A 23,293-nucleotide genomic window follows, 5' to 3' on the forward strand; every position below is an offset into this window, starting at 1 on the left:
GTTTAAGATGATTGAGGATTCAGAAGAAAAACTACAAACTGTTTATACCTCATCCATAGTTAGAAATACAGTGTTAATACGTTTCAAACAAATGTGATTGAGGTACCCTCAATAATGATGCTTAGAGATTAAACTGTAAAGAAGGCTTTATTAGGCTAATAACTATGCTACAGATTTGGACGAGAGCTGACTGCTATACAGACCATGAGGCAGGCCTTTATGTATGGCTCCCAGATGGGCGGAGCCAGAGGCGGAGTCCCCAGAGTTCCAAGCCTGGTCTTAAAGGGGACATCACCTTACATGATGATAAGGCAATAACCGTTCATCACATTCACCCCCTGTTTAAAAAGGAGTCCGACGGGGGTGAAGTGCCATCATAGGTCCATCCGTCTCGGCGGCCGGATCATCCTCCTCGATCTCCTCAGTTCGGGCGGTGGTGCGGCGGGCACGGACGTCCCGGTTGAGGGCACATCCGGGAGCACAGCGGTCGGAGTTTCGGTCCGGGTCGGGGCAGAGGAACTAGGCAGGGCCGGGGGTAGCGGAGCCGGCGCCGGCGGGGTGTGTAAAGGGGGGGCGCGAGGGGGGGCGCACGGTAGGAGCTCACCAACGGGTGGTAGGGCCGGAAGGGGGTGTGTTGTAGGGGGCGACGGGTCCTGCAGGGGAGCGGCGCGGGAAGGGGCGTCTGTGGTGGAGGATCCAGCGGGCGCCAGATCCCGGAGGGAAACTGTATCTTGCCTGCTGTCTGAGTACTCCACGTAGGCGTAACTGGGGTTGGCGTGGAGCAGTCGGACCTTTTCAACTAGGGGGTCCGTTTTATGGCTCCTCACATGCCTCTGGAGAAGAACAGGTCCCGGAGCCGTCAGCCAAGGTGGAAGCGAGACCCCGGAGGTAGACTTCCTGGGGAAGAGAAACAATCGCTCATGAGGGGTCTCATTTGTGGCCGTGCAGAGGAGTGACCTAATGGAGTGTAGGGCATCGGGTAGGACCTCCTGCCAGCGGGTGGTTGGGAGATTTCTCGACCGCAGGGCCAGGAGGACAGCCTTCCACACGGTCGCGTTCTCCCTCTCCACCTGCCCGTTTCCCTGTGGGTTATAGCTGGTCGTTCTGCTCGAGGCGATGCCTTTGCTGAGCAGATACTGACGCAGTTCATCGCTCATGAACGATGTACCCCGGTCGCTGTGGATATAAGCAGGGAAACCGAACAGGGTGAAGATGCTGTGCAGTGCCTTAATCACCGTGGCTGAGGTCATGTCGGTGCAGGGAATGGCGAATGGGAAACGGGAGAACTCATCGATCACGGTGAGGAAATAGGCATAACGGTTGGTGGACGGGAGGGGCCCCTTGAAGTCCACGCTCAGTCGCTCAAAGGGGCCCGAGGCCTTCACGAGCCGAACCTTGTCTGGCCGATAGAAGTGCGGTTTGCACTCCGCACAGACCTGGCAGGCCCTGACCATGGCCTTGACCTCCTTGGTTGAGTAAGGTAGGTTGCGGGACTTGATGAAATGGACGAGCCAGGTAACCCCCGGGTGGCAGAGGTCATTGTGGCTGGCTTGCAGGCGGACCTCCTGCGCGTTGGCGCATGTGCCGCGGGACAGGGCATCTGGGGGCTCGTTGAGCTCCCCTGGACGATACTTGATATCGTACGAGTAGGTGGAGAGTTCGATCCTCCACCTCAAAATTTTATCGTTTTTTATTTTGCCCCGTTGCGTGTTATCGAACATATAGGCGACCGACCGTTGGTCGGTGACGAGGGTAAACCTCCTACCGGCGAGGTAGTGTCTCCAGCGCCGCACAGCCTCCACAATGGCTTGTGCCTCCTTTTCGACTGCAGAGTGTCGAATCTCGGAGGCGGTGAGGGTTCGGGAGAAGAACGCTACTGGTCTGCCTCCTTGATTGAGGGTAGCAGCCAGGGCGATGTCTGATGCATCGCTCTCTACCTGGAAAGGGATGGTTTCGTCCACCGCGTGCATGGCGGCCTTGATGATGTCGGCCTTGATGCGGTTTAAGGCCAATTGAGCCACAGCCGAGAGGGGAAAAGTGGTGGTCTTTAGGAGTGGGCGGGCTTTGTCCGCATACTTGGGGACCCACTGGGCGTAATAGGAGAAAAGCCCCAAGCACCGTTTGAGGGCCTTGAGGCTGCGGGGGAGAGGGAGTTCCTTAAGGGGGCGCATGCGGTCGGGGTCGGGACCTAGGACCCCGTCTTCCACGACATAGCCGAAGGTGGCCAGCCGGGTGGTGTGGAAAACGCATTTGCCCTCGTTATAGGTCAGGTTAAGGGCTCGGGCGGTCTGGAGGAACTTTTTGAGGTTAGCGTCATGGTCCTGCTGATCATGGCCGCAGATGGTGACATTGTCCAAGTACGGGTATGTAGCCCGCAAACCGTACTGGTCCACCATTTGGTCCATCGCCCTTTGAAAGACGGAGACCCCATTTGTGACACCAAAGGGGACCCTGAGGAAGTGGAAGAGCCGGCCGGCTGCTTCGAAGGCAGTATATGGGCGGTCTTTTGGTCGGATGGGGAGCTGGTGGTAGGCAGATTTGAGGTCGACCGTGGAAAAGACTCGGTATTGGGCGATCCGATTTACCATTTCCGCGATGCGAGGAAGGGGGTACGCATCAAGCTACGTGAATCGGTTTGTGGTCTGGCTATAATCCACGACCATCCGTTTCTTCTCCCCGGACCGGACTACCACCACTTGCGCTCTCCAAGGGCTGTTGCTAGCCTCGATGACCCCCTCTCCCAGTAAACGCTGGACCTCTGACTTGATAAAAGCCATATCTTGGGCACTGTAGCGCCGGCTCCTGGTGGCGACGGGCTTACAGTCGGGAGTGAGGTTAGCGAATAGCGAGGGGGGTGCGACTTTCAGTGTCGCAAGGCAGCACACCGTGAGGGGGGGCAAGGGTCCGCCGAACTTCAGTGTCAGGCTTCGGTGGCTGCACTGGAAATCCAGTCCGAGCAGCAGGGGGGCACAGAGGTGAGGGAGGATATAAAATTTGAAACGGGTGTATTTGGCACCCTGGATCGAGAGATCCGCAACACAGTACCCCGTGATTTGTACCGAGTGGGACCCAGATGCGAGGGCTATGGTTTGGGATGTGGGATGGGTGCGTAGGGAGCAGCGCCTTACCGTTTCAGGGTGGATAAAGCTCTCCGTGCTCCCGGAGTCGAAGAGGCATGCAGTGTCGTGCCCGTTGGCCTGGACCTGCATCATGGAGTTCTGCAGGTGTTTTGGCCGAGTTTGATCGAGGGTGATCGCACCCAGTCGCAGGTAGTCGGAGTTGTAAAATGGCCACTGCCGTTGGTCGCACGTGTCGGGTCGAGAAGATGGCCGCCGACCAGATGGCCACTCCCATGATTCGCACGAGGCTGATGACGCGTCAGAAGAGGACGTGTCGGGTCGGTGCGCAGCAGCATTGCAAGGCCTGCGGGTCTGAGAGCCTGATTTTCGGGCCGGCTGTTCTTTGTTTTTCTGGCCCCTGGGTCTGGCCAGGCAGACCCTCGCAAAGTGCCCTTTCTTCCCGCAGTCGCTGCAGATCGCGGAGCGGGCTGGGCAGCGTGGGCGTGGGTGCTGGCCCTGCCCGCAGAAGTAGCAAGGTGTGCCCCCATGGTGAGCGGGTCGCCGCGTGGCGCAGGCCTGTAATACGGGCGAGTCTGAGGAAGTCCGGGGGGGGCTGGCAGAGTCCGCGGGGTACGTACCCAAGTTATGTCGGGCCACCTCCAGCGAGGAGGCGAGCGTTAGCGTCTCCTGGAGGTCTTTTGCCCCGTTTTCGAGCAGTTGCTGCCGGATGTAGGTCGAGCGGATGCCGGACACGAAAGAATCTCTGATGTGCAGGTTCATATGGACTTCCCCTGTCACATCCTGATGGTCACAGTCCCTGGCCAGCGCGGTGAGTTTCTCAACAAACTCGTCGAGCGATACCCCGAGCGCTGCCGGCAGGTAGAGAGCAGATGCCGGGCGTGCACCTCATTGACGGGTTTGACAAACCGCTTGCGGAGCAACTCAATCGCTTCCTCATAAATCGTCGCCTTTTCGAGCGTGGCGGAGATTCTGTGACTCACCCGGGCGTGGAGTAGACGCAGCTTGCGTGGCCCCAGGATGGGAGTCTCTGCGGAGTCCAGGTAGGCCTCGAAGCATCGCAGCCAGTATTTAAAAATTTCCTTTGCCTCCGGCGTTCGTGCTTCCAGATTGAGGTTCTCTGGTTTTAGGCCTGCGTCCATCCTGAATCTAGTTTAGCCTAATAAATTGAGGTACCCTCAATAATGATGCTTAGAGATTAAACTGTAAAGAAGGCTTTATTAGGCTAATAACTATGCTACAGATTTGGACGAGAGCTGACTGTTATACAGACCATGAGGCAGGCCTTTATGTATGGCTCCCAGATGGGCGGAGCCAGAGGCGGAGTCCCCAGGGTTCCAAGCCTGGTCTAAAAGGGGACATCACCTTACATGATGATAAGGCAGTAACCGTTCATCACAGTGATCTAATGGAGAATGAGAGTGGAAGACAGTGAGCATAGCATGGGGTCAATATTCTAATCACCCATGAACATAAAGCTCATCTAAACTCAGGGCAATGTTGTTTTAAATCACTTCCATTTATCTGTAGATTTTCCCTTCACAATATAATGTCTGAGACAGTCAGGGCAAATTTTAATATTTCTGTTGGCAAAACACTTCATTAATAATCAGTGTGTTCTGATGGATATTCCGACTCCTCCCTGACTCATTCGCTGTTAACCCATTCCCATCTCACCACTAAATGTCACGGCTAATATGCTCTTCTGGGTGGCTTCTCATCTTCCACGCTACTTAAACTTCACCTCATCCAAACACACTCATGTCCTGACTCGTGGCAACTTTCATATCCCTCTGGTCTGCCCACTGACCTACATTGGTCCCCGATTCAGTCATGATACCACTTTGAAATTCTCATCCCTGTTTTAAAATCCCTCCATGGTTTCACCAGTCTCTATAACCTCCTTCAGGCCCACAACCCTCTAAGGCCTTGCTACTCATCCAGTTCTGGCTGATTTAATAGCCCCAATTTTTAATTGTTCCACCATTGGCAGCCGTACCTTCAGCTGCCATGTCCTAAACTGTGGAATTCCCTCTTTAAACCTCTCACTATCTTACCTCTCTGTCCTCCTTTAAAACGCTCCATTAAATCTACCTCTTTCACCAAACTTTGGGCCATTTGCTCTCATACTTCCGTATGGAATTCCTCGACAAATTTAGTTTGAAAATGCGACTGAAGCACCTTGAGAGATTTTACTTTGTTCAAGGTTACTGTGCTGTTATGGTTGACGCAATTGACCCAGTAAGTATTGCTGACACGGTTACTTCTCTGAGCACGGGCCAGTACACATGTCCATCCTGTGCGAAAGCGACTAAACATGCAGAAATGCTGAAAGTAAAATAATTTGTTGATGAGAGACATGCATTTTCCTAAATCTGTTGGCTTCCGAAAGTTAAAAAAGCAAGTTTTCAATTTATTTGCAATTAATTCAACTGCAATTGGCTGGAATAAATGCTTCCAGTGATACAGTATGAATTACATTGTGAACAAGAAAAATGCACATCAAGGTAATGAAATGAAAGAGCTGAGAAGATCTTTGCATTTGTGAACGCAAAACTGACTTAATTTCTGGGAAAGATTTGGGCTACCTTTACCCTAATCTTTTGGCCCAATTTTACTGTCCACTGAAGTCAATGTATGGAGAATGCACCATCTATTTTTATCAGAGTTTTGCAGTCAGAGTCCGACACCAGTTTATGATCCCAATTTGGAGATTTAAGAAACCTTTCAGTACAAAAGCAATGCTGATCGTTTCTTACTCACTGCCTATACCTTGGTCAGAATATTGTCCAGTTATTCACTCAAGCGAAACGAGGCCAGTGATTAGCGGCAGAGGCCAAAAACGAGAACTGCGCCAGGCGCCAAGCAGTTTGCGATGCAACCAGTACTCTCCCGTAGGCAAAATCAGGATCACACTGTAGCGTGGCGAGAAACCAATTATCACCACTTAAGCCCATTTCCATACAATTAATGAGAGCGCCCCCATTATCCAATGGCCTCCTATCATTCAGCAGCCTCCCCTGCAAGTGCTCACACTGGTGCCTATTAGTACTCCTTTTGAAAAACATGAGCCTGGCGGAAGGACTTCTGTGGGGAGCTGGGTAGCCACCTTTGCTCACAAAGAGCCAGGGGCGCTGGACCTGCCACCCCAGTAACCGGTGGGGGGTGGGAACCATCGGCTGGGGATAGGCGTTGCTTCGCAGGGGTGGGTTGTCATGGGAGGGTGGGGGATGCTGCGAGGGCAACTGTGGGGCAACCATGTGCGGCACCCCCATGCCAACCCCTAGATTGTGTGTACCTGTTCCTGGGCAACCCATGTCCCTGCCTGTCTGCCCCACCAACCACCCATAACTCCATTGACTGCCAAGGCCTCTGGCCTTATGGCTGAAGGCTATCGCAAAGAGGGAATTGGCAATCATGGTTAAGTGAGCACTTCACACAACCCAAGTGGATCACTGTGGGGGGGCGGTCCATGTAGCATGTAGGAATCATTGCCTAGCATCCCATTCACACCTTGATGCATGCTTGAAAAGTGCAAGAGGCAACACCACACATGCAGCAGTCAACATCCAAACACCCAGGGGATGGGACACAGCTCCGGGGAGATGTCCACGGCCGGAGGGTGGGTGAGTGCCACGGGGACGGGAAAGTGCCTGGAGAGATGGGCCAAGGTTCTGAGGTCGGCCTGCATTACGGAAGAAGGTGACAGAGGCATCATACTGGTTGTGCACAAAGGTGTTTATTGTGTTTGACAATACCCCCACCCTCCCACTGGTGCTGCCACCTCCCCCACCCCTAGCCCCCCTGACGGTTCCCCATGGTCCACACCATTGAGTTGCCGCCCTCGGTGATGCTCTCAGTGCCTTGGCAATACCCACCTGCGACTTGGAGAAGCTCTGCAGCGCCTCGACCATTCCTATCTGAGAGCGGGACATGTCCCGCAGAACCTCATCAAGGTCAGCCTGGTACTGAAGCAAATCCTCCAGCGAGACGGGCATTCTGCCGAGACCCTCAGCCATGACCATCACTAATGGTGTCGATGTAGTGCACCATGCTCTCCACTGAGGTCACCACCCTAGTAGTGTTAGCCTTCGGTGCCACACATTGCCGGCAACATCTTCTGTGCTCATAGACTCTGCGACTCCTCCAAGCAGCTATGGTTGTATTGGAGTGGCACTGACATATCCCTCTAAATGTCCTGGCCGCACCCTAATGTCTCCATCAGCTCCGGGTTGACCTGTTATACAGGCTCAGCATCAGGCTGGGACCCAGCTGGTCCTGGGATCCAGCAGACCTCCGACTGCCATCTCGCCTCGGGGTTCCTGCTTCTACCTGATGTACTTCAGCAGCAGTGTGGTGCTCATCAGATTGTGCCCCAGAAGCCTGACCACTAACATGGCCCACCGAGGTGCGTGTATCTCCGCTCGTGGAGGGTGGGGATGACAGCTGTGACACGGCTAGTGTGGTGGCATCCTCGGAGCTCTCCCCCGAGGTGTTCTCCTGGGAGGCTGGAAAGGGTGCCGCCCATGATGGGCCGGTGCCGTCGGCTGGAGGACCCGCAGGAGAATGGGCATGTGGCCAGTGGGAGGGATGGATCAGTCATTAAGGCAATAACAACCCCGTTTGACAGGTCCTCCAGGTGGGGACCAGTGGCTCCTCACCTCTTTGGCGTCCGCCAACGTTCGCATTGCTGACCGCCCTGTCCTCGGCCACACCGGTCACCTCCAGGGCCTGCTCCTCGAAGGTGGTGAGAATCCTGATGTCTGGCACACCACCGCCAGTCGGGGTCCTCTTTCGGCGATAGTGGAAGAGCTTTTCCCGAGGCGCCACAGAGAGGGCATCGCTAGTTACATGCGTGGTTTACTGTGGTGGAAGGGTTGGGGGGATTGAATGGGGAGGAGTGAAGGAAGGCTTGGTGCTGAAACAGGATGGGGGATGGATGCTTCCGTGGGGGGAGGGAAGAGGTTTCGGTGGGGTGGGCCTTGGTGTCTAGTTGTGCTGCTCGGTGTAGGTCATTGACCTTCTTCCTGCACTGAAGGATAGTACTGCTGGTCACACTCCCGAGCTCACTGCCACTGTCACATTGTCCCAGGTGGCACTGGCTGCCCAACGTTTCACCCTCGGGGGAACAGGACATCCCTCCTGGTCTCCACAGCGTCTAGCAGCCTCCCCAGATCTGCGACTCTGAATCTTGGGGCTGGTCTCCCAGCGCCATTGTTGCGAGCTGCCTGGGATTAGCTGAGCAAGTGCAGCTTAAGTGCTGCTCGACCTTGTTAATGGGGGTCTGGCCAGCGCAGTCCCGGTGAATCAGCTGGTGAGCCTTTATTTGCGACAAGAAGCCCTTGAGGCCTCATTAAGTGGACAAATTAACATTGAATAGCTTTGCCGACCTCGCTGGGCCGAGCGACGTGTCGTGTTATGTACTCTGGGATAACACAGGCTGCAACTGGATGCAGCTTTAACCAAAAGATACTTCAGACCTTGAAGATAGTTCAATCTGATTTATTGAACCAGTAGCACAGTTAGCACAGTTCTCTGTGAGTTCGACCCTCTGCTAACCTAAGTGTGGTTACTCAGTCTGACTGAACCAGACTAGCTCTTAGCTACGTGCTGGCGGTGTGATACTGTAAATACACCCTGGCTCACTTTGTAGATGTTCATCAGTGGAAAGTGGTGGAGTGTGAGTGCCTCGTGCCTTTTATGGTAAGATACCACCCCTGAGTGTCCTGCCTGCTCATTGGTCATGTCCTGTTTTCTGTGTTCATTAGCCGCCTGTCTGTGCTTGTCTGCATGTCTGCATATCATGACATCCCCCCCTTTTTTTAATGTTTTGCTGGCATATGGGAACGTACTTACATGTGGTGGCATATATTAACAGATTTACAAGCGGTGGCATATGTGAACGTATTTACATGTGAAGACAGCTGTCTAATGTGAGAAAACAGAACATAGCAAACAAAACAAATGGTCATAAGTCCAGTCTCTGGGGCTTGCATCTGATCCTTGTCGACCGCTGGAGAGGTGGTGGTAGGAACGATGGCACCTTGACAGGAGGGATGGAAGCCTGACTGGTGGCCGCGTAGCTCGAGGTATCAGGAGGTGGCAAAACAACGGACGGAAACAGAGAAGAAAGCGGTTGCGGGCAGGCAACTTTGCGCAGTGCCTGTCTGTTTCATTGCACAACAGAACCATCAGCTACACGTACAACATACGAGCGGGTCGCAGCCTGTCAAACAACGACAGCTGGAGCATACCAGCCACCATCCTGTATCTTGATCCTGACAGTGTCTGCCGAGGATAACACGGGAAAATCGATGGCATGAGCATCATAGCTCTGCTTTTGCTGGTTTCGGAGCTGCTGCACCTTCTGCAGCACGGGGAAGTGATCCAGGTTGGGCAAGTGTATGGCTGGAAGTGTCGTCCGCAGGGCCCTGTTCATCAGGAGTTGAGCCAGGCACATGCCAGTGGACAGTGGGGTCGCCCTGTACACAAGCATCGTGATGTAGATGTCAAAAACAGAATCCGCAGCCTTGCAGATGAGCTGCTTCACAATGTGCACCCCTTTTTCAACCTTCCCATTGGACTGCGGATAGTGTGGGCTGGAAGTGACATGTTTGAAATGGTATGACTTGGCAAACATAGACCACTCGTGGTTGCTGAAGCACGGGCCATTGTCACTCATGACAGTGAGTGGGATACCATGCCTGGAGAACGTCTCCTTACAGACCTTGATGACGGTCCGAGATGTGAGGTCTGAGAGCTTCACGACTACAGTGTAATTGGAGAAATAGTCAATAATCAACACGTAGTCACGACCATTCGCACAAAAGAGGTCGATGCCAACCTTGGACCATGGGGAGTTCTCGATTTCATGTTGCTGGAGCGTCTCCTTGCTCTGCGCTGGCTGGAAGCATTGACAGGTCGCACAGGTGAGGACCATGTTCAAGATGTCCTGGCTAATACCGGGCCAGTAGACAGCCTGCCTGGCTCTGAGTCTGCACTTCTCGACGCCCAGGTGTCCCTCATGGATTTGGCAGAGCACCAAGCTCTGGAGACTGAGTGGGATGACAATCCGATCCAGCTTGAGGAGGATACCATCAATCACCGTCAGGTCATCATTTACATTGTAAAATTGAGGGAACTGCCCTTTCTGCCAGCCATTGGCGAGGTGGTGCATGACACGCTGCAAGAGGGGGTCTTTGGCTGTCTCCTCGCGGATACGAACAACCTTCTCATCAGATGCCGGGAGGGTGCTAGCACAGAGCTGCACCTGTGATTCAATCTGCCGGATGATTTCCAGCGGTTCACTAGGCAATGTGATGGAGCGGGACAATGCATCAGCGATGATGAGCTCCTTGCCATGCGTGTACACTAAGTCAAAGTCATGAAGCAGATGAAGTCATGACGTCTCTGCAACCGAGACGTCATGTCGTTCAGGTCCTTGTGGATAATGTGGACCAGAGGCCTGTGATCCGTCTCGACAATGAATGTCGGCAGGCCGTAGACATAGTCGTGAAACTTGAGAATGCCAGTGAGAAGACCCAGGCATTCCTTCTCTATTTGTGCATACCTTGTTTCGGTGGGCGTCATGGCCCTCGATGCGTAGTTTACTGGTGCTCAGGGTGAAGTGTCATCGTGTTGAAGCAGCACCGCACTGATGCCATCCTGGCTCGCATCTGTCGAGATCTTCGTCTCCCTGTCTGGGTCGAAAAATGCCAAGATGGGTGCAGTGGTGAGCGTGGCTTTCAGCTCCAACCACTCTGCCTGATGTGCTGCCTTCCACTCAAAGGCAGTGGACTTCTTCACCTAATTTTGTAGTGCCGTGGTGTGTGAGGCCATGTTTGGGATGAATTTGCCCAGAACATTGACCATGCCCAGGAAGCGCAACACCACCTTCTTGTCTTCAGGGACCTTCATGGCTTCGATGGCCTTGGCCTTGTCTGTGTCAGGGCGCACGCCCTGCTGTGAGATCTGGTCACCCAGGAACTTGAGTGTCGACATGCCAAAGCAACATTTGGACCTGTTCAGCTTCAGGCCATTGGCATGGACACAGCGGAATACATGCTGGAGACAGGAAGCATGCTCTTCAGGAGTCATGGACCATATGATGATGTCGTCCACGATCACACGAAACCCTTCAATGCCCTCCATCATCTGCTTCATGATGCGATGGAAGATCTCCGATGCCGAGACAATGCCAAACGGCATGCGATTATAGCAGTATCTGCCAAACGGTGTGTTGAAGGTGCAGAGCCTTCTGCTGGACTTATCCAGCTGGATTTGCCAGAATCCATGTGACGCATCTAACTTGGTGAAAAAACGTGCGTGTGCCATCTCACTGGTGAGTTCCTCCTGCTTCAGGATGGGGTAGTGTTCACGCATTATATTCTTATTGAGATCCTTGGGATCAATGCAGATGCGCAGGTCTCCTGAAGGCTTTCTAACACGTACCATCGAGCTGGCCCAGTCAGTCGGTTCGGTTTCCTTGGAAATGATGCCCTATTGCTGAAGGTCCTTGAGCTGTGCCTTCAGGCGCTCCCTCAGCGGAGCCGGGACCCGGCGTGGTGCGTGGATCACTGACTTGGCATCAGGTCATAGAAGAATCTTGTATCGAAATGGCAACGTGCCCATCCCGTCGAACACATCCGGATACTGAGCGAGGATGTCATCAATGCCGGCCTGACGCTAGCGGGGGATCTAGCGGGGGGGGTGGGAGGGGGGAATTACTGGGTTGCTGCTGCTGGGGAGAGGGGGGAGCTGGTATGGGAGAGGATGGGCGGGGGGGCACCGCCTGGGGGAGATACAGCTGCGTGGGAACCGGGTGAGGAGCTGGAAAAAGGGAATGGCTAATCGACAAGGGGGGGGGGGTAGGAAGCCCCCCAACTCGGCTGATCACGTGGAACGTGAGAGGGCTGAACGGGCCGATAAAGAGGGCACGGGTACTCGCACACCTTAAGAAACTTAAGGCAGATGTGGTTATGTTACAGGAAACGCACCTGAAACTGATAGACCAGGTTAGGCTACGCAAAGGATGGGTGGGGCAGGTGTTCCATTCGGGGCTAGATGCGAAAAACAGGGGGGTCGCTATATTAGTGGGGAAGCGGGTAATGTTCGAGGCAAAGACTATAGTGGCGGATAACGGGGGCAGATACGTGATGGTGAGTGGCAAACTACAGGGGGAGACGGTGGTTTTGGTAAACGTATATGCCCCGAACTGGGATGATGCCAATTTTATGAGGTGGATGCTAGGACGCATTCCGGACCTAGAGATGGGAAAGCTGATAATGGGGGGAGATTTTAATACGGTGTTGGAACCAGGGCTGGATAGGTCGAAGTCCAGGACTGGAAGGAGGCCGGCAGCAGCCAAGGTACTTAAAGATTTTATGGAGCAGATGGGAGGTGTAGACCCGTGGAGATTTAGCAGACCTAGGAGTAAGGAGTTCTCGTTTTTCTCCTATGTCCATAAAGTCTACTCGCGAATAGACTTTTTTGTGCTGGGTAGGGCATTGATCCCGAAGGTGAGGGGAACGGAGTATACGGCTATAGCCATTTCGGATCACGCTCCACACTGGGTGGACTTGGAGATAGGGGAGGAAACAGGAGGGCGCCCACCCTGGAGAATTGTCATGGGACTAATGGCAGATGAGGGGGTGTGTCTAAGGGTGAGGGGGTGCATTGAAAAGTACTTGGAACTCAATGATAATGGGGAGGTCCAGGTGGGAGTGGTATGGGAGGCGTTGAAGGCGGTGGTTAGAGGGGAGCTGATATCAATAAGGGCACATAAAGGGAAGCAGGAGAGTAAGGAACGGGAGCGGTTGCTGCAAGAACTTTTGAGGGTGGACAGACAATATGCGGAAGCACCGGAGGAGGGACTGTACAGGGAAAGGCAAAGGCTACATGTAGAATTTGACTTGCTGACTACAGGCACTGCAGAGGCACAATGGAGGAAGGCACAGGGTGTACAGTACGAATATGGGGAGAAGGCGAGCAGGTTGCTGGCACACCAATTGAGGAAAAGGGGAGCAGCGAGGGAAATAGGGGGAGTGAGGGATGAGGAAGGAGAGATGGAGCGGGGAGCGGAGAGAGTGAATGGAGTGTTCAAGACATTTTATAAAAAATTATATGAAGCTCAACCCCCGGATGGGAGGGAGAGAATGATGGGCTTCTTGGATCGGCTGGAATTTCCCAAGGTGGAAGAGCAGGAAAGGGTGGGACTGGGAGCACAGATCGAGGTAGAAGAAGTGGTGAAAGGAATTAGGAGCATGCAGGCGGGAAAGGCCCCGGGACCGGATGGATTCCCAGTCGAATTCTATAGAAAATATGTGGACTTGCTCACCCCGGTATTGACGAGGACCTTTAATGAGGCAAAGGAAAGGGGACAACTGCCCCCGACTATGTCTGAAGCAACGATATCGCTTCTCTTAAAGAAGGAAAAGGACCCGCTACAATGCGGGTCCTATAGACCTATTTCCCTCCTAAATGTAGATGCCAAGGTCCTGGCCAAGGTAATGGCAACGAGAATAGAGGAATGTGTCCCGGGGGTGGTCCACGAGGACCAAACTGGGTTTGTGAAGGGGAGACAGCTGAACACGAATATACAGAGGTTGTTAGGGGTAATGATGATGGCCCCACCAGAGGGAGAAACGGAGATAGTAGTGGCGATGGATGCCGAGAAAGCATTTGATAGAGTGGAATGGGATTATTTGTGGGAGGTGTTGAGGAGATTTGGTTTTGGAGAGGGGTATGTTAGATGGGTGCAGCTGTTGTATAGGGCCCCAGTGGCGAGCGTGGTCACGAATGGACGGGGATCTGCATATTTTCGGCTCCATAGAGGGACAAGGCAGGGATGCCCTCTGTCCCCATTATTGTTTGCACTGGCGATTGAGCCCCTGGCGATAGCGTTGAGGGGTTCCAAGAAGTGGAGGGGAGTACTTAGGGGAGGAGAAGAGCACGGGGTATCTTTGTATGCGGACGATTTGCTACTATACGTGGCGGACCCGGCGGAGGGGATGCCAGAAATAATGCGGATACTTGGGGAGTTTGGGGATTTTTCAGGGTATAAATTGAACATGGGGAAAAGTGAGTTGTTTGTGGTGCATCCAGGGGAGCAGAGTAGAGAAATAGAGGACCTACCGTTGAGGAAGGTAACAAGGGACTTTCGTTACCTGGGGATCCAGATAGCTAAGAATTGGGGCACATTGCATAGGTTAAATTTAACGCGGTTGGTGGAACAGATGGAGGAGGATTTCAAGAGACGGGATATGGTATCCCTGTCAATGGCAGGGAGGGTGCAGGCGGTTAAGATGGTGGTCCTCCCGAGATTCCTCTTTGTGTTTCAGTGCCTCCCGGTGGTGATTACGAAGGCTTTTTTTAAAAGGATTGAAAAGAGCATCATGGGTTTTGTGTGGGCCGGGAAGACCCCGAGAGTGAGGAAGGGATTCTTACAGCGTAGCAGGGATAGGGGGGGCTGGCACTACCGAGCCTAAGTGAGTATTATTGGGCCGCTAATATTTCAATGGTGAGTAAGTGGATGGGAGAGGAGGAGGGAGCGGCGTGGAAGAGATTAGAGAGGGCGTCCTGTAGGGGGACTAGCCTACAGGCTATGGTGACAGCCCCATTGCCGTTCTCACCGAGGAACTACACCACAAGCCCGGTGGTGGTGGCTGCACTGAAGATTTGGGGACAGTGGAGATGGCATAGGGGAAAGACTGGAGCCTTGGGGGGGTCCCCGATAAGAAACAACCATAGGTTTGCCCCGGGGGGAATGGATGGGGGATATGGAATGTGGCAAAGAGCAGGAATAACGCAACTGAAAGATCTGTTTGTGGATGGGAAGTTCGCGAGTCTGGGAGCGCTGACCGAGAAATATGGGTTGCCCCAAGGGAATGCATTCAGGTATATGCAACTGAGGGCTTTTGCGAGGCAACAGGTGAGGGAATTCCCGCAGCTCCCGACACAAGAAGTGCAGGACAGAGTGATCTCAAAGACATGGGTGGGGGATGGTAAGGTGTCAGATATATATAGGGAAATGAGGGACGAAGGGGAGACTATGGTAGATGAACTAAAAGGGAAATGGGAAGAAGAGCTGGGGGAGGAGATCGAGGAGGGGCTGTGGGCAGATGCCCTAAGCAGGGTAAACTCGTCGTCCTCGTGTGCCAGGCTAAGCCTGATTCAGTTTAAGGTATTACACAGGGCACATATGACTGGAGCACGGCTCAGTAAATTTTTGGGGGTGGAGGATAGGTGTGCGAGGTGCTCGAGAAGCCCAGCGAATCATACCCATATGTTTTGGTCATGCCCGGCACTACAGGGGTTTTGGATGGGGGTGACAAAGGTGCTTTCAAAAGTAGTAGGAGTCCGGGTCGAACCAAGCTGGAGGTTGGCTATATTTGGGGTTGCACAAGAGCCGGGAGTGCAGGAGGCGAGAGAGGCCGATGTTTTGGCCTTTGCGTCCCTAGTAGCCCGGCGCAGGATATTGCTAATGTGGAAAGAAGCCAAGCCCCCGGGGGTGGAGACCTGGATAAATGACATGGCGGGGTTTATAAAGCTAGAGCGGATTAAGTTCGTCCTAAGGGGGTCGGCTCAAGGGTTCACCAGGCGGTGGCAACCGTTCGTCGAATACCTCGCAGAAAGATAGACGGAATGGGAAAAAGAAGGCAGCAGCAGCAGCCCAGGATCGGGGGGGGGGGGGGGGGGGGGGGGGGCGAGGAGGAGCCAGAAGGACTCTCAGGGTTGTTAATATATACTGTATAGTATGTATAGGTCGTTGCTACAGATAATTATATATTGGACTGTTAAATTATATTTTTGGAGAGTGTTACTTGTGACAAGGCAGTTGCCAATCAGGGCTAGTTTTCATTTTTGTTATTTATTATTTATTCATTTTTTGTTTATAAAATAGGTCATTGTTATTTGTGTTGTTATAATGTTGTGTAAAGGATGCACAATGTACTGTGTTGGTTGACCAAAAATTTTCAATAAAATATTTAATAAAAAAAAAAATCAATGCCGGCCTGAAGACCCACATTGGAGAATGCCATTGTGTAAACCCGCTGCACGAGGTTCAGCTGCTTGCCGGCCTGCGCGCCAAGTAAAGATGTCCTGTCTGGCTTGACAATTTTTTAAAAAAATGTGCATGGATGCTCCGGTTGGAGACGAGTAGATGGCTGGATCCCAGTGCCGTGATGGCATTTCCGTTGTAGCCCAGGAGCCTGCGGGCTGCTGGAAGGACCTTGGGGGGCTTCTTGATGCGTTTGAAATCTGCCTGTGAGAGGAGGTTGGCAGAAACACCTGTGTCCAGCTTAAACTGGATGGAGCAGTGGTTGACCTGCATCACTGCACGCCATTCGTCCACAGAGTCCACAGCGAGGATGGATTGACTTTGTGATGAGTTGGATGTGGCATATTCACATTTGGTTATGATGCCCACACAGTAGGCGAAATCCAGGCATTCTTCCTCTGGATCCGTTGTGCTGCCAGGATCAGAATCCTGTAATCGTTGTTGCACACTCTGAACGCGCCGTCGTCGGAATTGGGAGCGCTGGCCCCTGACTGGTGGTGCAGACCTGCACAAGGCTGCATAGTGTCCAAGCCTCCCGCAGTTTAAACATCGCCTGCCTCTTGCAGGGCAATGTCTCTTCAAGTGGGCGTTGCCACAGTTTGAGCACGTCATGACGTCGACGTCCTGACGCTCCGCGCGCCGTCGCACATGCGCAGTGCGGGTGTCGGCCGCTTCGTTACCCCGTTCGCATCGCGCATGCGTGGGGCCCCGGGAAGAGCGCGCGAAATGGCCGCTTTCATCAATGCTGAGGAGCTGCATCCGGGAGATGGCCTGCACACTCTCTGCCTCGTGGGAGGTAAGTTTCTCATTTTCAGCCGATTTGTACTGGGCATAGTGATTTTTGGCGTGCTCATGCACTGTGCATGTTTCAATCGCGACTGGTAGGGTCATATGCTTGATTTTCAGTAGCTGCTCTCTCAGAGGATCAGAGTGAACTCCAAAAACCATCTCTGATCATGGAGTCAGCAATATCACCAAAGTTGCAGGACAGGGCGAGCAAGCGGAGGTTAGTTAAAAAGGAGTTGAAAGATTCATCTTTACCTTGTAGATGCTGTTTGAATATGTAGTGCTCGAAGATTTCATTGGTGTCCACTTCACAGTGACTGTCAAACTTGTCCAGGATGGCTTGATCACCCGCTGTTGAGAGGAAAAGCGCGATCTTCCTTGCATCAGACGCACACACGAGGTCTGAAGCTTCGATTTACAGCAGAAACTTTTGCTTGAATGTCCGCCACTTGGCACTGAGATTGCAGGAGGTCCTGAGCTGGTGAGGAGCCTGAATCTTCTCCATGGTGCCGGGATACATTCACTGGTCATCACGGAATGGACTGAGGTAAACCACCTAGATTATGCAGTTCCTGGTAGCATGTCGTGTTATTGGATAACACAGGCTGCAACTGGATGCAGCTTTAACCAAAAGATACTCCAGACTTTGAAGTTAGTTCAATCTGATTTATTGAACCAGTAGCACAGTTAGCACAGTTCTCTATGAGTTCGACTCTCTGCTAACCTAAGTGTGGTTACTCTGTCTGACTGAACCAGACTAGCTCTTCGCCACGTGTTGGAGGTGTGATACTGTACATACACCCTGACTCACTCTTTAGATGTTCATCAGTAGAAAGAGGCGGAGTGTGAGCGCCTTGTGCCTTTTACAGTGAGATACCAACCCCTGAGTGTCCTGCCTGCTCATTGGTCATGTCCTGTTCTCTGTGTTCATCAGCTGCCTGTCTGTGCCTGTCTGTATATCATTATCTGCATGTCTGCATATCATGACATGGCGGGGAGCTTGCGGCAATCCCCGCTCTCTACAGCATTTAGAAATCTATCCGGGGAATCGCACCCATAGTCACTTTAGAAAGTGCGCAGAGGAAATGTAGTGGAATGCTACTAAGTTTCCGGACAGATGAGAGAAATTTGGATTATTGCGGGAGAAATCGTTTCCATTGGAATAGTCGCAACTAGAGGAAACAGATTCGAGGGGCGGAATTCTCCACTCCCCACGCCGGGTGGGAGAATCAGCGGGGTGCCGCGCGTGTCCAGCCACGCCGCCCTGACGCCGCACACGATTCTCCCATCCCCCAAACCGGCTCGGCGAGAATCATGGCTGGCCGCTGGGTGAATCGGCGCTCGCCGTGTACAACAGGCGAGCGGCGATTCTCTGGCCCGGACGGGCCGAGCGGCCTGCCCGATATGACGGGTTCCCACCTGCGCCATCCACCCCCGGTCGCTGCCGGCAGGAACAGCGCGGTAATGCTGGGGGGCGGCCTTTGGGGGGGGGGAGGGTGTTCCTGCACCGGTGGGGGGCCTCAAATGGGGTCTGGCCCGCGATCGGTGGGCTGGCCTCTCTGAAGGAGGACCTCCTTTCCTCCGCCGCCCCGCAAGATCCATCCAACATCTTCTTGCGGGGCGGCCTCAGGGAGGACGGCAACCGTGCACGCGCGGGTGACGTCATTTACGTGGCGCTGCTTTTATGCGGCGCCAAGGCCCGGCACGCGTAAATGACGCGATGCTGCTCCTAGCTCCCTGGGGGCGGGAGAATAGGGGGCTTGGAGCGGGCTTCGACGCCGGAGTGAAACACTCCGGTTTTCACTCTGGCGTCGGCACTTAGACTCCCGATGGGAGAATTGCGCCCAGGATATTTAGCAAAGAACCAGGGGCGTCATTCTCCAACCCCCCGTCAGGTCGGAGAATGGCCATTGGCCACCGTGAATCCCGCCCCCGACCCCGCCGAAGTCTCCGGTACCGGAGATTGGGCGGGGGCGGGAATCGGGCCGCGCCGGTTGGCGGGACCCCCCGCTCAATTCTCCGGCCCGGATGGGCCAAAGTCCTGCTCAGAAATTGCCTGTCCCGCCGGCGTAAATCAAAGCTGGTATTTACCGGCGGGACCAGGCGGCGTGGGCGGGCTCCGGGGTCCTGGGGGGGGGGGGGGCGCGTGGCGATCTGACCCCGGGGGGTGCCCCCACGGTGGCCTGGCCCGCGATCGGGGCCCACCGATCCGCGGGCGGGCCTGTGCCGTGGGGGCACTCTTTCCCTTCCGCCTCCGCCACGGCCTCCACCATGGCGGAGGCGGAAGAGACGCTCCCCACTGCGCATGCGCGGGAAACTGTCGGCGGCCGCTGACGCTCCCGCGCATGCGCCGCATTTCCACGCCAGCTGGCGGGGCGGAAATCCCTCCGGCGTCGGCCTAGCCCCTCAATGTTGGGGCTCGGCCCCCAAAGATGCGGAGCATTCCGCACCTTTGGGCAGGCGCGATGCCCGTCTGATTGGCGCCGTTTTTGGCGCCAGTCGGTGGACATTGCGCCGTTGGGGCGAATTTCGCCCCAGAGAGGAGATAAGGAATCCTTTTCACCCAGCAACTTGTTCTGATCTGCCTGTAAGGATGGGGGAAGAAGGTTCAGAAGTAATTTTGAACAGGGAATTGGGTATAAACCTCAACTGGAAACTATTTGTAGGGCTGTGGACAATGAGTGAGGGAGTACTACTAATTAGAACGCTCTTTCTAAGATGTGCCAATTGATCTCCTTCTCTACGCTTATTCTCTGAACGCCATCTTCAGGGAACTGTACGTGATGACTAAAAGCCCCACAGTCCAGTATTACACTTGGTGTAATTCCAGGACAACAGAGCGTGATGTGAAATCCCACCTGTCTAAAGCCAAATTTAAGTCACAAAATCATTCGATCCATGACTTTTCCAATAATGATAGTTCAGAGTTCCACCTGCGAGAAGGAGTTTTTTGTTGCTTTTTTTTTTATTCGTTCGTGGGATGTGGGTATTGCTGGCTGGGTCAGCATTTAATGCCTAACCCTGAGAGTATTTAAGAGTCAACCACATTGCTGTGGGTCTGGAGTCACATGTAGGCCAGGCCAGTAAGGACGACAGATTTCCTTCCCTAAAGGACATTAATGAACCTGATGGGTTTTTACAATAATCAATAATGGTTTCATGGTCATCATTAGACTTCTAATTCCAGGTTTTTATTGAATTCAGATTTCACCATCTGCCATGGCGGGATCCGAACCCTGGTCCCAAGAGCATTACCCTGGGTCTCTGGGTTATTAGCCCTGTGATAATTCCATCATGCCACTGCCTCCCTTAATTGCTATTTATAGGTTAAGTTGCAGGCTCAATTTTCAAACATTTGTTTAGAAGTCCACTTCTGAACATTATTCTCTTGCATGACTTCAGTTTTCTCACTGTTTAACTCTACAAATAAAGTTTTGGTCGACCCTGTATCGTAATTTCCTGGCTTTGTCTTTTATTTATAAGTTCAGGTTCAGACTCACATATTTTCTGTTTTGAGATAACGAGTTACAAATAGCTTCTTTTTGTGCCATTAATTCAGTTCGTCTTTGAACAAAATCTGTTTGGCCGCTCCAAAAATGTAATTAATTTGCTTTTTTCTATTCAAGCACCAAGGTTTGATATTCTTGTGTGGGCTGATCTTTGAACATTTTAAAATCTTTCAAGTTTCTCCTGAACCCATTCAAATCAAATTTCATTTAATTCTTTCCAAGCAATATCAACAGCCTCGTCAATCTGGACCGTCAATCTTCTTTCTATTCGTTTTGAATCTTCCATGAATTCGCAAATTACTTTATTCCAATCATTCCGAGGTTGAAACTGGTCTTTTGAACTTCTGCCTGTAGGTCATGGGATGTGAGCATTGTTGGCTGGGTCAGTATTTATCATAGAATTTACAGTGCAGAAGGAGGCCATTCGGCCTATCGAGTCTGCACCGGCTCTTGGAAAGAGCACCCTACCCAAGGTCAACACCTCCACCCTATCCCCATAACCCAGTAACCCCACTCAACACTAAGGGCAATTTTGGACACTAAGGACAATTTATCATGGCTAATCCACCTAACCTGCACATCTTTGGACTGTGGGAGGAAATCGGAGCACTCGGAGGAAACCCACGCACACACGGGGAGGACGTGCAGACTCCGCACAGACAGTGACCCAAGCCGGAATCGAACCTGGGACCCTGGAGCTGTGAAGCAATTGTGCTATCCACAATGCTACCGTGCTGCCATGCCTATCCCTGAGAGTATTTAAGAGTCAACCAGATTGCTGTGGATCTGGAGTCACATGTAGGCCAGCTATATTTTTACAGCTATATTTGGTCTCTCAATGCTGACAGACATTGTTACTTTTCCTGCTGACTCGGCACTGACAGGACCTGTTAACTGTCAATAACGCTTTGGGGTTACTCTGACTGTTCAGTTCCTTCTGTGACAAATTTTAATTTGGAAATTCTGCAAACACTTTTGCTGCCTCTGTGAAGTCCATTACTCGAATTATTCCCTCAGTTTTCCTTTTGCGTCAGTTTTTTTCTTAATTGTATTGCAGAAAAACTGAGTTTTTACTCAGAGGGACCCCATCCTTCAACTGTGCCTCACTGTCCCACATTTGGGAAAAACAACATGGCCTGCTTTATCATTCCCCAATATGAAATCTACACTTTGAGTCGGCAATTTAGAAGCAATGCCATCAACAATAGACCCCTTTACCAGAGCACAATTTAAAGTCACACCACATAATTGGATAGGTACACACGTCCCATCAATGCCCCTTACTAATACGTCTTTATTCAGTGAACTGTTCGAAAAGTCTAAGGGCACGATTCAGCGGCCTCGATGGCCCAACATTGAGTCAGGATAAAGCTGTTGAGGCTCGCAGGATGATGCTCGAAATGCCTCACGAGATTTAACGGAGTCTTGCGAGACGCGTGATGTCGATCTAGCCCTCACTGGGTGTGATCCAGATCGGCATATTTAAATGAGCCATCAGGTGAATTTGAATATGTGTTTGCAGGATTCTCCCGGTGTCCGGGACCTCGTGGGTGTGCCTGGGAAAAGTCACTAAGGCGCTGTTCAGTACTGATTTGCACAAAAGTGGACCAGCCGTAACGGCACTTCAGGGGTCTCTCAGGCCATTTTAGACCTTTGGGTGGATGGGGGCTAGGCAGGATGGTATTCCAGCACCTCCTCTGACACCCAGGCACATTGGCACTGCCAGACTGGCAGTCACACTGCTCGGGTGCCAGGCAGGCAGTGCCAGGGTGCCCAGGTGTCAGGTTCGCACTGCCAGGGATTGGAGCAATGGGGCTTAACCAGGTGGAGAGGGGGCGAGGGGGTGTTCCCGGGTACCCCTCAAGATTGATGGGGGGGGGGGATGAAAGTGGGGGGAGGAGATCGGGACAGCCTCCCAAAATGCCGCCCCGATCTGCAATAAGCTTTTCCCGCTGGGTTCGCCAAAAGGAAATTACTGAAGTGTCATTGAAAGGCGGGGTGTTTCTCGGCACTGCAGCCACCGCCAAACATCCCATTAAATGCACACAAAGCCGTGATTTGTTATGTTGTAGGTGTAACATAAGCGGCTTCCTTGTGGTGCACTTGACAAAGGAAGGTTCAGACGTGGAGATAACTTCAACACATTTATTAAACTATTTACACTTCTATTACTTGGGTTCGACACTACTGCTCATCCTACTACAGCTACCCAGACTGACTAACCAGTTGCTGCAATCCACGTGGTGGGTCTAATATTGAATCAACCCTGTGTCTGTACTCACTGACTGACTCCACTGGAAAGAGGCAGATCATGTGTGTGGTGTCCTTTATATATGGGTTGGTGTAATGCCCCCCTGTGGTCATGTCACCTCCTTGTGTATCGTGAACATGTCATGGTCGCGTCTTATCTACTTGATCTATTGATTGAGTGTGTGTGTGCGTGATGTTTCTGGTGCTCCCTCTAGTGTCTAGCTAGCCTACATGCATTTACATTGATGCACATCACCACATACCCCCTTTTTTATATGTTACATATTTTCTGTACACTTTAAGAAAATTGAACAAAAACCAGGTAGATACGTTAAGGTATATACAAGTCATGGGAACAGTGATTAAACAATAAGTCCAAATCATTTGTGTGAGTCCAAAAACCATCAATCATCATGGTCAAATGTCTCTCTTGGTGGGTGGTGAGTTTGATGGTGGCATGTCCTTGTGAACGCCATCGGTGTCCCTGTGTATCAGGAACCAAGAAGTGGTCAAATCACTTTGCTGTCTGATTTGGTGTCCCTTTCTTTTTTCGATGTTTGTGATGGTGCTGTCGGATGGCATCTTGTAGCTGATAAGGTGTCGACGTTGAA

This window comes from Scyliorhinus torazame, chromosome 18 (genome assembly GCF_047496885.1).
Source record: "Scyliorhinus torazame isolate Kashiwa2021f chromosome 18, sScyTor2.1, whole genome shotgun sequence".
Lineage (NCBI taxonomy): Eukaryota > Metazoa > Chordata > Chondrichthyes > Carcharhiniformes > Scyliorhinidae > Scyliorhinus > Scyliorhinus torazame.